This window comes from Neoarius graeffei, chromosome 27 (genome assembly GCF_027579695.1).
Source record: "Neoarius graeffei isolate fNeoGra1 chromosome 27, fNeoGra1.pri, whole genome shotgun sequence".
Classification (NCBI taxonomy): Eukaryota; Metazoa; Chordata; class Actinopteri; order Siluriformes; family Ariidae; genus Neoarius; species Neoarius graeffei.
The window spans coordinates 31,284,343-31,299,349 of record NC_083595.1 but is presented as its reverse complement, the minus strand read 5'-3'; the positions used below and the strand labels follow the sequence as shown (position 1 = coordinate 31,299,349).

At 43.1% G+C, this 15,007-nt stretch overlaps 1 protein-coding gene across 6 annotated transcripts in view; it reads left to right on the top strand.

Annotated features, from left to right (window-relative positions):
• tcf12 (transcription factor 12) overlaps positions 1–15,007 on the top strand; it is a 156,261-nt gene that overhangs the window by 79,582 nt on the left and 61,672 nt on the right. The gene's annotated exons all lie outside the window — the stretch shown is intronic.

Sequence of the window (15,007 nt, the reverse complement as noted above, 5' to 3'; positions counted from 1 at the left end):
CATATCATCTACAGTGCATAATATCATCAAAAGATTCAGAGAATCTGGAAGAATCTCTGTGTGTAAGGGTCAAGGCCGGAAAACCATACTGGGTGCCCGTGATCTTCGGGCCCTTAGACGGCACTGCATCACATACAGGCATGCTTCTGTATTGGAAATCACAAAATGGGCTCAGGAATATTTCCAGAGAACATTATCCGTGAACACAATTCACCGTGCCATCCGCCGTTGCCAGCTAAAACTCTATAGTTCAAAGTAGAAGCCGTATCTAAACACGATCCAGAAGTGCAGACGTCTTCTCTGGGCCAAGGCTCATTTAAAATGGACTGTGGCAAAGTGCAAAACTGTTCTGTGGTCAGACGAATCAAAATTTGAAGTTCTTTATGGAAATCAGGGACGCCGTGTCATTCGGACTAAAGAGATGAAGGACGACCCAAGTTGTTATCAGCGCTCAGTTCAGAAGCCTGCATCTCTGATGGTATGGGGTTGCATTAGTGCGTGTGGCATGGGCAGCTTACACATCTGGAAAGACACCATCAATGCTGAAAGGTATATCCAGGTTCTAGAGCAACATATGCTCCCATCCAGACGACGTCTCTTTCAGGGAAGACCTTGCATTTTCCAACATGACAATGCCAAACCACATACTGCATCAATTACAGCATCATGGCTGCGTAGAAGAAGGGTCCGGGTACTGAACTGGCCAGCCTGCAGTCCAGATCTTTCACCCATAGAAAACATTTGGTGCATCATAAAACGGAAGATACGACAAAAAAGACCTAAGACAGTTGAGCAACTAGAATCCTACATTAGACAAGAATGGGTTAACATTCCTCTCCCTAAACTTGAGCAACTTGTCTCCTCAGTCCCCAGACGTTTACAGACTGTTGTAAAGAGAAAAGGGGATGTCTCACAGTGGTAAACATGGCCTTGTCCCAACTTTTTTGAGATGTGTTGTTGTCATGAAATTTAAAATCACCTAATTTTTCTCTTTAAATGATACATTTTCTCAGTTTAAACATTTGATATGTCCTCTATGTTCTATTGTGAATAAAATATGGAATTTTGAAACTTCCACATCACTGCATTCCGTTTTTATTTACAATTTGTACTTTGTCCCAACTTTTTTGGAATCGGGGTTGTACCTGTTATTTGTTCGGACATGCTTTCCTGCTCACCACGGCTACAGAGACTGATTATTTGAGTTGCTGTAGCCATCCTCCTCTGACTTTACTCATCATCAAGGCATTTCTGCCTGCATAAATGATGCTCACTGGATGTTTTTGTTTTATGCACCATTCTGTGTGAACTCGAGAGACTGAAAATCCCAGGAAATGAGCTGAAATCTGATATACTCAGACCAGCTGGCCCGGCACCAACCGCCATCTGAGCTCACATTTCCCCCTCCATTTCGATGTTTGATGTGAACATTAACTGTAGCTCTTGACCTGTATCTGTATGATTTTATACATTGTGCTGGTGCCACATGACTGATTGGATTGAATAAATGAGCACGTGTCCAGGTGTTACTATTAAAGTGGCCAGTGAGCTTTTGGTGCCACAGAAATCCACCATTTTCCAGTCATTTTTACACCAGTGTGTATGTGTGTGTGCGCACAATGGCATTGTGTCATGCACTATATTTTCTAATTTAGGATTCAGCCACAGAAAAAAAAAAGTAGCTCGAAAAACATTTTCTTAACAGTTTACTTAGAATGATTAAATGTAAAATAGTAAAACAATTTTTTAAAATTCCACTCTCAGCTGATTTTATGAACAGAAGAGCGAAGATCGACACTTTATTTTCCTAACCTACACATTCATGGTGTAATTTTGCCAATTGGTTGGATGCACAGTTGCCTCAAGGAACCTAGGAGTTCTGATCTGGTGGGTAAAGTACTCAGGAACAAGTAACCATTAAAATAATGAGTGTAAACAATGTTTTAATGCCCAAGAAACTCCGGAGGGCAGCCTGTGAATATCCCAACACCTTTACCCTCATAAAACATGCCTGAATATGCACGTCAGTATCCGAGCCTCTGTTTGTATTATAAATTTTCTCAGCATTTTAATTATCAGTCACCACACTTGTCACAGTAATACCATACCAGTCATGAATTTCTTCACTGCTGCTAAAACAAATTTAGTTAGTGAACTAAGCAGACACATCCTGCAGCTAGGATTTTCTAGGTACCATGTGATCCTCGAATAATCGCTAAAAATAAACTCCAACTCTAATAATATCAGATGTGATCAGTTCAAGCTTTTCAGACTGTTTTAAAAGGTCACAGACTAAGCTCATTGATGACCAGTATATTTCTAAAATTAAAATTGAATGTGTTTGTTTGTTTGTTTATAGCCACAAATCATCCATCCAAGAAGGGTTAACTATTTAAAACATCAAAAGGTGCTTTTAAAAGTCGACAGGAAATTTCCATTTGATTGTTTGCCAGTTCTTACATATTTGCGGTTTCCTTTGTCAGCTTGTACAGTGGCCTTCTGGCTGTAATGTGTATAAGGCAATATGCCTGGAATGCAGGGTGGCTAAATCTGGGATCAGAATTTCCCTCTTCTATTCATCCTCCTATGTCCTTCATTCCAGGCTCCTCGGAAATCTCATTGTTTCCTGGCATCTAATACCAACCTTACAGACTGCCTTTGATGTCACTCAAACAATTCAGAATCCGCCCCAGGATGTGAAAGAACGTCTCTGCCCTCATTTTTCCATTGCTTGTTATTTTTATTCCTGTCTCGGGCTCGTTACTGTGACGTCGGTAAGCTTTGTTGAGCTCACGAGGGAAGCCGGCGAGGCACCATCACACAGCCCAGTGTGCAGTGTTGAGAAGGTTATTAGATAGCTCATCACCCTGCTCTGTGGAAAACACGAAGGAGAGAAGATGGCTAGAGAAGGAGGGAGAATGGGATGGATGGATGTGTGATTATGAAGTCATCAGGCATGAACCGGTGGGCTAGGGGCGAGCCGCTCCCTCTCTTGCGAGCCCTCAGGGTGCCATTGATTGGTGACCATGTGTTTGTGGCCGATAGACTGTGAAATGGTGTGTTGCTGCACGGCTGTGTCGCACCTGCGTCCCACCAAGGTGATTGATTGGTTTGGTCATGTGGAATGTTCCCATCTGGTCTGCTGTAATGCATTTCTCTCTCTCTCTCTCTCTCTCTCTCTCTCTCTCTCTCTCTCTCACACACATATATATATATATATATATATATATATAGTGGACACTAGCTGAAGAAGGTGGTTATGGTCAGACACAGCAAAGGCCAAGCGAAAACAAACTTTTTTTTTTTTTTGTCCACTTAACACCGTCCTGGTCCAGCACTGAGTGTCCTGTGGGTAAAGGGAGGTTTCTGGGAAATCGACAGGTAAAGCCGTTTTGCTTTAAGAGGTTCACAGGTTCTCTATTTTGAGCTGGGATGCTAATCATCTCACAGAGGTTAACATTAAAGGCATTCGGTCATTTATCTTGATAGTTTATCACTACGTTCACACTGCAAGGCTTAATGCTCAATTCCGATTTTTTTGTGAAATCCGATTTTTTTGTGAAGTCGTTCACATTAAAAAATATATGCGACTTGTATGTGATCCTCAGTATGAACGAAAAGCGACCTAAAAGTGTTCCGCATGCGCATTGCAGGATACGACGACGTCACACGCAGTGAGCATGGCCAGTGTTTACGGAAGTAACCTAAAGTTTCCTGTGTATGACAGTAGCCAGCATGGAGTACCTGGCAATGATGCAGTTGTTGTTGCGACGGAGCCAGAACATGCACAATAGCCTGATGTTAAGGAGGAGGTTGAGAAGGAAGAGGGCAAGGGTTTTGGCTCAGGCGTTCTGCGGGGTAGTGACTGCAACCTCCGTTCAAAGGAACTTTTTTTGAGAGACCCGCCGCCTACTTCAGCGCAGAATAGTGACGTTTGTGGCTTGTTGATGACGTGTAAGTCGGATGAATGCGACCTGGCAGTTCAGACTGAAGTCGCATATGAAAAGATCGGATAGGAATCGGAATTAGGACCACATATCCAAACGGCCTGGGTCGGATTTGAAAAAATCGGATCTGTGTCGTTCATATTGTCAATAAAAGATCGGATACAGGTCACATATGGGCGAAAAAATCGGATTTGAGTCACTTCAGCCTGCAGTGTGAACGTAGTGTATGTCTCTCGTGGTGGTGGTGATGTGAACAATTCATCAATATGAATCAGTAAAAAAGCTTATTCTTATTCTCACCAAATCCTCTGTCAAAATGCCAAATGACTTTAGCCCACCTCCAAACAACTTGTGATTTTTGATCGTCAGTATGGACACAAGTGGAGGTAAAATATTTCTCATGATTATCAGGTTTTATTCTATCCACATTCACTGGATATAAGCAATCATGCGCTCTGATTGGTCACTCTACTACTAGGCTATCAGCTCATGTACCGCGAGTAGAGAAAAACAAAATGGCGGAGCGTGTTGCTGAATCAACCGAGGACGAAATAAAAACTCTACTTGAAAACAAACCCCCAAAAATTCTCAAGTGTTTAAAAGAAAGAGAAATGGCTGAAAGAATGTAGGGTTTTTTGTTTTGTTTTGTTTTTACCCCTGATATCTCTTAATATCTCTAATATCCGGCACGGTGGTGTAGTGGTTAGCGCTGTCGCCTCACAGCAAGAAGGTTCTGGGTTTGAACCCAGTGGCCGGCGAGGGCCTTTCTGTGCAGAGTTTGCATGTTCTCCCCGTGTCCGTGTGGGTTTCCTCCGGGTGCTCCGGTTTCCCCCACAGTCCAAAGACATGCAGTTAGGTTAATATGGGACGGCCTTGGGCTGAGGTGCCCTTGAGCGAGGCACCGAACTCCCAACTGCTCCCCGGGTGCTGTTAGCATGGCTGCCCACCTCTCTGGGTATGTGTGTGTGTGTTCGCTGCTTCAGATGGGTTAAATGCAGAGAGGAATTTCACAAGTGTGTGATGAATAAAGTTGTGCTTGCTTGCTTGCTTGCTTGCTTTATTACAGGGCTAAAAATTAACTTCAGTGCTTGGTCGCCACTCGGTCCCTGATTTCTTAGTGGCCCTTACATTTCCTCTAGTCAAACACAAAAAAATTTAAAACCATTTTTTACTTGAATAACACCCCACGGTGTTTAACATATGCCCCCAGAAATGGATTAATCAACAACATTAATTCTATATAATTGTTTAGATATTGTACATTATTCAAACATTACACTACATTACAGTCATTTAGCTGACGTTTTTATTCAAAGTGATGAACAATAAGTGCAGGTAGCCAAGCGAATCTGAGAGCAACCAGTGCTGAAGTACTAGCATAAACAAATAGCCTACAATTACCAGCCAATATCTGGAATGATCAGGGGAGTTAAGAAGTTGAAGAAGCTTGGATAAATGCATCGACAAGGAATTATTTAAGTATGGTATGTTTATTGTTTCCCAAGTTTGACAGCATCTGCATTAAAATGGTTAGCCTGTGCTTCTCTCCTAGCTTTTGCTTCTTGAGCCTATACGTATACATATTGAGCCTATATGGTATTTGGCAGACGCTTTTGTCCAAAGCGACTTACAAGATATAAACACTACATTATTCGTAAACCAGTACAATTATGCAGTCGCTCTACTCTGACACAGCCTCCCTTTCCAGATGATAGCTGCTGCATGACTGCAGGATTTCCCTTTTTTGCTCTGGCTCGGCTCAACCTCAGCCTTTAAGCAAACAAACTTGCCCTCTCTTTTACACATAATTTTGCCAATAGTATTACTGTGTAGATAATCGTACGCGTCTGTGCTTTCGTAGTTCCTTAGCTCCTCGCCATCAACACTCTTGCTAAAAATAAAATAATTGACTGTCAACATAGCTGACGTCGGGCCACAACTTCATGTCGTCTATCCATTCCATGAGGGTAGACGGATGGGGCACTTTGATCGTATTATCCCCAGAGCACGTCAGAATATCGGACCCGTGTCACCATCTTTTCCATCTTTGAGCTTACCTACCAAGCAGTTAGCGTTAGCTACAAACATCAACACAATGGAGCAGAAGAAAGATCCCGGCTTCTGCTATATGCAGCAATGAATCATGGGAAAGGTCAAAGTTTGGGAAATTTGTGTGCTGTGTCTGAAATCACTGTCATTCACTACTCCCTACTCACTATCTCAGGAATTCTATTTAAAGGATTATACAGTGAGCTCATCGGTGAAATGAAAAAACTCTTTCGGACACTAGTCCGCCGCGCTGGTATTTACATCATTACTGTCGCACAATTAAAACGTGCCAGATCAGTCAGCTGGTGGGTTTTCGAAATAATAAATACATGCATGTATTTTTGTGATAAATCCATATTATACTGAGCGCATTTCCCACATTAATCAATACAAAGTACTTTGTGTCTGCTGCATCTTTCAGTTCTTTTTAATCAAGGCTGAATCCTTTCTTCGTTGCTGCTGCCTTTCATTAAATCAAATCTGAGGCTTTTGATTAATTCCTCGCTCTATACTGCAACTTTTATTCTTGTATTTTATCTCTTATTCTATTTTAGCTTATTTAATATTCTCGTACTATTTTTAATTGCACTTGAATGTTCCTTTATAATGTGTTTCTTTTATAAAATGTTTCTTCCTCCGTCCATTCACCCCAACACACTACAATATTACTGCCATTTTGGCGCTACAACTTATAAATTTGTCTCGTGCCCATTGTCATCAGGAAAAACAAGCTACTGCTATACTCAATCTAAAATACTTAACGTTCCTTATGTGAAACAGCTTTTACAGCTCTGTTCAACAGTGCAGCCGCAATTCATGATGGTACCGTATATATTGCTTGGTTAGTGACCATCGGTTGTACACTACTTTTCACGGTGCATTGTGGGATACGGTGAGTGCACTATATAGGGTGTAATAATTCTCACTATACATTTCGATGGTAGTACAAAATAGCGAACTCGCTATATAGTGAGTGGTGAGTGATTTCGGACACAGCAGTGGATATTATGGCGCGATCTGGAAACTCACGAACGGCTTTGAATTTTTCACTTTAGAACTAAACTTTTACTAGAATTCACGAACTTGGAGTTGAACAAAGGAAAGCAAAGAAAAGAAAGGTACTCCAAGGAAGGAACATTTTTTAATTTAATTTTTATTGTAAATTTTTTTCATACTTCTCAAATCTTAGGTGGTGTTTACATTAGACCGTATCCGTATTGTTTTCGTCGCAGATGCACTGTCCGTTCACATTAAAACGCCGGGAAACGACTCCACAGGCGGAACAACTTGAATCCGCCAGGGCCCACGTATTCAATCCATTACGTATCTGATCCAGTGCTGTGTAAACATTGAGGAACGAGGATACGCTGTGCTGAGCTCTAGCTGACGTCGTCATTGGACAACGTCACTGTGACATCCACCTTCCTGATTCGCTGGCGTTGGTCATGCCACGTTGGTCATGTGACGCGACTGCTGAAAAACGGCGCGGACTTTCACTTCCTGCTATTTGTCCCGAATCACTGCTCGTGCGCTTCACTCGCGCGCTCTGTGAGCTGCGCAGGGGCGGAGTGCGCACCCTCCAGAGGGTTCGCTGTTCAGGGCGGAGTGATTTGGAGCGCAGGATGCCTGCGGAGCCGAGCGTATCCGTGTATTGGCGTTGCTGTGTGCACGTGAATCGTGTATTGGCGTTGCTGTGTGCACGTGAATCGTTTTAAAAACGTTAATCTGATGATCCGCTGATACGGTCTAATGTAAACACCACCTTAGTCACCCTTTGGGTGACCAAACCTTGACTTTTAGTGGCCCTGGTCAGTTTTAGTCGCCATTGGCGACTGTGCGACCGCCAAGTTTCAACCCTGTTATTATAGCATTTTTCACAAATTGCTACTGTCATTTTGCCGGTTTGTTTACATTCAAAACGGAAATGATTTTGTCGGACGTTTTGTATAAAGTTTTTATTTATCGAATTAGCAAAAAATAAAAACGCTCTTTCTCAAAATCCAGTGAATGTGGATATAATAAAACAGTTATTCCACTCAATCTCGTCATACGTGGCTTATAGCCAACTCGGGGCTATGCGCTTCGTCGGCTATCGGCTCATGTACGAGTCGATTTCGTTGGATAACTGTTAAATATATATTGCATCCTTGTTTAGGGCTGTTTTTCTCACTCCAAGTAAATCCCAATGGATGAATCTAAAGATCAACCCTAAGCTATTTCAGAAAAGATCCTCTATTTGGCTCAGACGTTTTGTGTCCTGTCAGTTTTGTGTTGTCCGTAATCCGCCATTGATGCATTTTAAAACCCATTCACACCCTATCCAACTATCTGTTGCATTAATACTAATAAACACACAATTTTCACAGATATTTTTCCCCATTAACCTCTCCCATAATTTGATGTGCCAGGAAATATAAAGTCAGGGGCTTGTAGCAGATAACTGACAGAACTACAATGGAGACACTGGTAGAAGGTTTATCACACAAAGTTGTTTACATCACGTGTTTCATGCTATTTCTATGAAAGTACCCCTAATATGTAGTTATAAAGAATTTGAAAAAAAAAATCGATGTCGGATAATTAAAGAAGATATAGTCTGTAAAGATAAGTCATGTTTAGCAACTGGTAAAAATATCCAAACAACATCTCTATGCTTTTCCCTCATTAAAATGCCAGGAGCTATGAATATGTATGACATGCAAATTAGAAACGTCCCCGTGCACTCGACATCTAAAACGTTAGCCGGATAGCTAGCTGCTAGTAACCTTGCCACATTTGTCACAGCTTGACGGAGCGGGGTTGAGTTTTGAGTCATCAGATTCTGAATGTTTTTAAATAGCAGTAACAAAACCTGTGAAAATATGATGCAGCAGTCATGAATTTAGTTTATCTTGAACATTAGTCAAGTTAGGATTCTAACGGACTGAACCTCTCATGGTCAAATCCACTTAAATGCATGTTCTGTGTAGTAATTCGTTAGATTAGGTATCTGGTCGAAATATTATTTTCAACATTAGGTCATAGTACATGATTTGAGACACGGAACACGAGAGAGGACAGGGCCATGATGAGAGCTCTAATTTCTGAAAGAGCGTGATTTGTCAGCAAGAATTGTCTTGTTCTTTCCTACTGACTCCTTCCTCACTTGATTCTTTTACCCCTTTGTCTTGGTTCTTCCTAATCCCATGCTCTCTCTCGCTCTTTTTTTTTTTTTTTTTTAAATTGATCTATTCATTTCAGCTAATGACTAATTACATATCAGAGTGCATCAGCAGAGACATTCATCATCGTACAACGTAATAATCAATGACATTTCAACAAAGGAAAAAATAAATATGCAAATAAGAACTCATTAACATTTGCGCTAGCTGTTTGAATAATGCTGCTGCTGACAGGGCTGTAATTAACCGAAATTGATGCTGAGCTCTGTGTGTGTGTGTGTGTGTGTGTGTGTGTGTGTGTGTGTGTGTGTGTGTGTGAGAGAGAGAGAGAGAGAGAGAGAGAGAGATATGGAGGGGAGAGTGTATAACCCTACGCGTTTGTTGTTGGCTCTGTTTGGGCCAGCCCCCTCTCTACAGGCACGGGCCACTGTTAGCCTGCTGAGGGAGGAGACGAACGGCTGCATTATTTGGCAGCACTCTCCCAGCCCGTCCCACAGCGTCGCCCGGCTGACTTTATTTACCATCAAACAGAACCTATCGCAACATCAAAAAGCTTCTGAAAAAGCACAGATATATGCAAACCGCAATAAGAAAACAAAGGATTGGTTTTAAAAGCCCGAGAGACAGTGAGCGAGTGGGTGTGATGCTTTTCTTGGCATCATAATGTCGTCGTGTGCGAGTGTGTGAATGCATCATGTTGCATTGATGGGCTGAAGGTTTTTGTGGATAGAAACTTTTTACAGCTGTAAATTAAATTGTCTGTGTAGCTGTCATTTTTAATCTTTTTTTTTTTTTTTAGATCTCTGCCTCGTTTTCTCCTTGCGTCTGTCTGTACTGGTTATTTATTTCTGTCTCTCTCTCTCTCTCTCTCTCTCTCACGCGTGCGCGCTCTCACTCTTAAACTGCCCCCCTCTTTCCTGCCTGCTTTCCTGTTTTTGTCATGGATATTAACAGCAAAAGCAGCAAAACACAATAAGGCTGTTTATGTCAGTTTTTGGACAGCTCAAAGTGCTGATTATAACAAGTTGAAGGAATTTCTTTTATTGCATGTATTAGCCTTGCCATATGGCTCAACACGCAACATTAACTTGACAGGGATAATGAATTGCACTGGGGTTCCAGATTTCTGAGCACTGCGACAGGAACATGGCTGAGCCTTCACGTGTTCTCGGGAAAGGAGGGGCGCGAGCCAGGAAAGGTTCATTTGCTTTTAGCAGTACCTTCTCTTTCCTTGGCTTGTGTTTGTTTAGGACAGAAGCGGCCCGTGCGCAGGAGAGGCCCTAGGAATGCGAGAGAGAGAAAAGCGATCGAGCAAAAGAGAGGCAGGCAGCAGAGTGCGCTTACTAATTGGCTGTTTTTGTGGCTTGCCTTTTCGAATTGATCCCTCGAGATGCTTAGATCACTACCTTCCTGAGCATCAAAACAAGAGCAGTGCTCGGCCCAGGCTGGAGGAGGCGCCCTCCTCACGTACTTGCGTTTAATCATGGCCTACGTCTGTATGTAATCTTATTATTTCATAATTGGCAGCTCTTTTTGGTTGGCTGGTTCAAGACTTCACCTTGGTTTAGCTTTGTAAGCAGAGCAGCAGCAGTATTTACATACTGTCGTGACTGTTAAACAAATCTGTAGAATGTTTTATAACGAGTCTCGTGGCTTTTTGTTCAATGGAACGTAGTTATTTAAAAGACAAGCTCCATGCAACCATTTTGTTCGAAGCATGATTATGGCTTCATGCATACACACCAAAAATAGATACAATGCGTGTATTTTTTTTTTTTCCTCTTTGGCTTGGATCTCATTTGTCCGTAGATCTGTTGGTGACGGTCATAATGTGTCTCTCGGACTGATTTAACTTATAAATCCTGACTGTTGCGGTTTGACGCAACGCATGCGTACATGTACTTGCACCTCAACACCACACCTGGACGCCTCCTTACAGGCTGAATGATGGCTTCTATTTCAGTCCCATCCTTCATTATGCTGAAACAGTCTATGTTTTTCTCCCCCGAGAGAGCGAGAGCAAAAAGACACTGCCATTGACAAGCATCTCAGCACATCGCAGTAGAGGAATATTGCTTCATCCGCTGTCTCTTGACGCTCAGCTCAGCTGATAGCAGTGCAGTTTGATAGCGTTGGCTTGCAGGAAGAGATAGTCAACAAAAGCTCTGCTTAGACCAGGGAAAGTGTCAAGGCTGAGGTGGCGAGCGTTAAATTGCTTCTTTTTTTTTTTCCCCTTTCACTTTTAGCTCAGATTGTACCATTTTGCTGGTCTGCGCTGAGCAGGTTGGTTGGATTTGATGATTAGATATATTGTTTGAAGCTCAGCCTGTTGTCTCAAAAGGCTGAAGCATATGCAAAATAATAAAGAAACCAAGAAGGAAAGTTCATAGTGAATGAAGAAAAATGTGTAACCTAATGTGGGCAGCACGGTGGTGTAGTGGTTAGCGCTGTCGCCTCACACCAAGAAGGTCCTGGGTTCGAGCCCCGTGGCCGGCGAGAGCCTTTCTGTGCAGAGTTTGCATGTTCTCCCTGTGTCCGCATGGGTTTTCTCCAGGTGCTCCGGTTTCCCCCACAGTCCAAAGACATGCAGGTTAGGTTAACTGGTGACTCTAAATTGACCGTAGGTGTGAATGTGAGTGTGAATGGTTGTCTGTGTCTGTTGGCCCTTTTCCACTACCCTTTTTCAGCTCACTTCAGCCCGACACGGCTCGCGTTTCGACTACTCCAGAGCAGCATGACTCGGCTCGCTTCAGCCCTACTCAGCACCCAAAACTCGCACGGTTTTGGAGTGGGGCTGAAGCGAGCCAAACCGAGCTGAGTGGGGCTAGGGGCGTGAGGAGACACTCCCCTGTGCACTGATTGGTGAGGAGGAGTGTCCTCACATGCCCACACACGCCCCGCGAGCACACTGGGATCTGTAAACCCGGAAGAAGAAGAATTACGAATTACGAGAATTTCTGAAGCCTTATGCGCCTCGCCTCATCTATACGCTCTTGCCAGTATCTGTTGGCGTTGTCAGTGACAACAAGCCACAGCACCAAGACCAGCAACACTAACGACTCCATGTCCTCCATGTTTATTGTTTACTATCCGGGTCGTGAGACTACCGCTTAAAAGGTCACTGATGTCACTGTTTGCGCCGCCTAACGACATCATGTGACGTCCACCCACTTTCGCTAACTCCACCCAATGTGTCCACCCACTTCCAGCCAGCACGGTTCAGCGCGGTTGTAGTCGAAATGCAACCCCAACAGCCCCACTCAGCTCGACTCAGCCCAACTCAGCACGGCACGGCTCAGCCCAACTCAGCCACGTTGGTAGTGGAAAAGCGGCATATGTGTCAGCCCTGTGATGACCTGGCGACTTGTCCAGGGTGTACCCCACCTTTCGCCTGTAGTCAGCTGGGATAGGCTCCAGCTTGCCTGCGACCCTGTAGAACAGGATAAAGCAGCTAGAGATAATGAGATGAGAAACCTAATGCACTATTTTTTTTTAAATAGGATCTTTGAAACTGAAGTCTCAAAATACTTTTAAACATAAAATGAACCGGTAAAGCCTAACACAAGGCCTCATTCAATAATGTAAATCTCAAAAACATCATCTCCTTTTAAAAAACGGCTGTTTCGTAGACATGCACCAAAAACAATTGTAACAGAGGTGGACAGTAACGAAGTACATTTACTTGAGTACTGTACTTAAGTACACTTTTTGAGTAGCTGTACTTTACTTCAGAATTTTTTTGGCAACTTGTGACTTTAACTTCACTACATTTGAAAGGCTAATATCGTACGTTTCACTCCACTACATTTCTGTCAATGTTCTTGTTACTATGAAGCAGCTTTGAAAGTGGATGTTTTTTTCTTTCCTTTTCTAAAACGTGATTAGGTTTTCCGCAGGTGACACTGAGACAGCCGATCAGTAATCACTAGGGTCACGTCACGTCCATAGACTGGATAAAATCAAGTTCAATGATTTCTCCGCAGTGCTATTTGAACACGATCAGTTGATGGCAGAATGGAAGGAGGCGGTTCTTCTGGAGAACGCACACACACCCATGGCTATACCTAGAACCCATGTTTCAGTTTTCTGAAAGGATTAACGATTTGTTTTGTTTTAAATGTTTGCTTTGTTTGCCGAAAACAAACCGCATCACGGCCTATGAAAACTCACCGTCCAACCTGCGGAAGCATATTGAGGTATGAAAACGTTTTATTCCAAGAGAAAGCTTGCAACGAAGTTGTGTGTGCTTTTAGAGCTAGCGATAACGTTGCAATAGCTATGCAGTCTGGTTAGTCAAATGACTTTCTATGGATTTGGCCACCAAGTTGCCGTAGCCTTGTTCACGGCTAACGTTAACACATAGCTAGTTAATGTGGACACTGTTAGTTAGCATGCAAAAACAGAGTTACGCTAATGTGAATAACGTTAACTAATCTGAAGTGCTTTCAGAAATGTGTTTTAGCATAATCTTGCCAAATAAACAGAATGTAGAAATCTTTCTTTTCTGCTAGCATTAGCTACACAATATGATTTCAGATTTGAAAAGAGTTTGCTAGCATGTCAGGTGGAGTTTCACTGACTAGCAAGCTTAACGTTAAACCACCATGATGGCACAGCATGCGTTCATTTTGTGAATTCACATTTCTGTCTTTGGTAACGGCATTAGGTTTTGTAAGTGTTGTGGCAATAATACAACGATGCGTTGACAGAAAATGTACTTTTAATACTTAAGTATTTTTAAAAACAAGTACTTCAGTACTTTAACTTAAGTAAAAATTTGACTGGACAACTTTCACTTGTATCGGAATAACATTTGACCAGTGGGATCTATGCTTTCACTTAAGTAATGAAATTGGGTACTTTGTCCACCTCTGGTAACAAATAATCCACGATGGGCATGCAGTTAGAGCAAAATAACCCACAATGGAGGAGGTGTGATATGGCTCAGCGTGAAGGGGAGAGCCATTACCACACTAAAGTTGTACCGGGAGAGAGTGAAGGCTGTCATGTGCTTCCTCCAGGACACATGAGGGAAGCCAAGCATGTCTTTTCAAACTGCTGATTAATGCTGCATCACAGGGCAGTGTAACACACGGAGGAAAGTACTGTCTGCCCTCTTCCACATACGAGCTAACAGATAAGCACGATTGGCTGATCTTGCTCTGATTGACAGGAGAGAAATAGTCCGACACTCCTCCTACCCAGACAGCATGGCCAAAATGTTCTCTGTTCGACTCCCGACCATGGATAGCTGTGGCGTTGTCAGAACTTGCACCACTCGGAAACCCTAGCTTCTCGCTTTTTGCTTCCTCTCTTGAATCCAAGACAAAAATTTGGCTTGTCATGTTTACAAGAGGCGGCACGGTGGTGTAGTGGTTAGCGCTGTCGCCTCACAGCAAGAAGGTCCGGGTTCGAGCCCCGTGGCCGGCGAGGGCCTTTCTGTGCAGAGTTTGCATGTTCTCCCCGTGTCCGCGTGGGTTTCCTCCGGGTGCTCCGGTTTCCCCCACAGTCCAAAGACATGCAGGTTAGGTTAACTGGTGGCTCTAAATTGACCGTAGGTGTGAATGTGAGTGTGAATGGTTGTCTGTGTCTATGTGTCAGCCCTGTGATGACCTGGCGACTTGTCCAGGGTGTACCCCGCCTTTCGCCCGTAGTCAGCTGGGATAGGCTCCAGCTCGCCTGCGACCCTGTGGAACAGGATAAAGCGGCTAGAGATAATGAGATGAGATGTTTACAAGAACCCGGAAAACACGAGCTCCTCTGTCCTGAGGACGCTCTCGTGACAAACATTAACAACTGCTGGAAAGCTTTGACATGTCCATAAATGTTAAATAAACGTCTCCTTCCAGA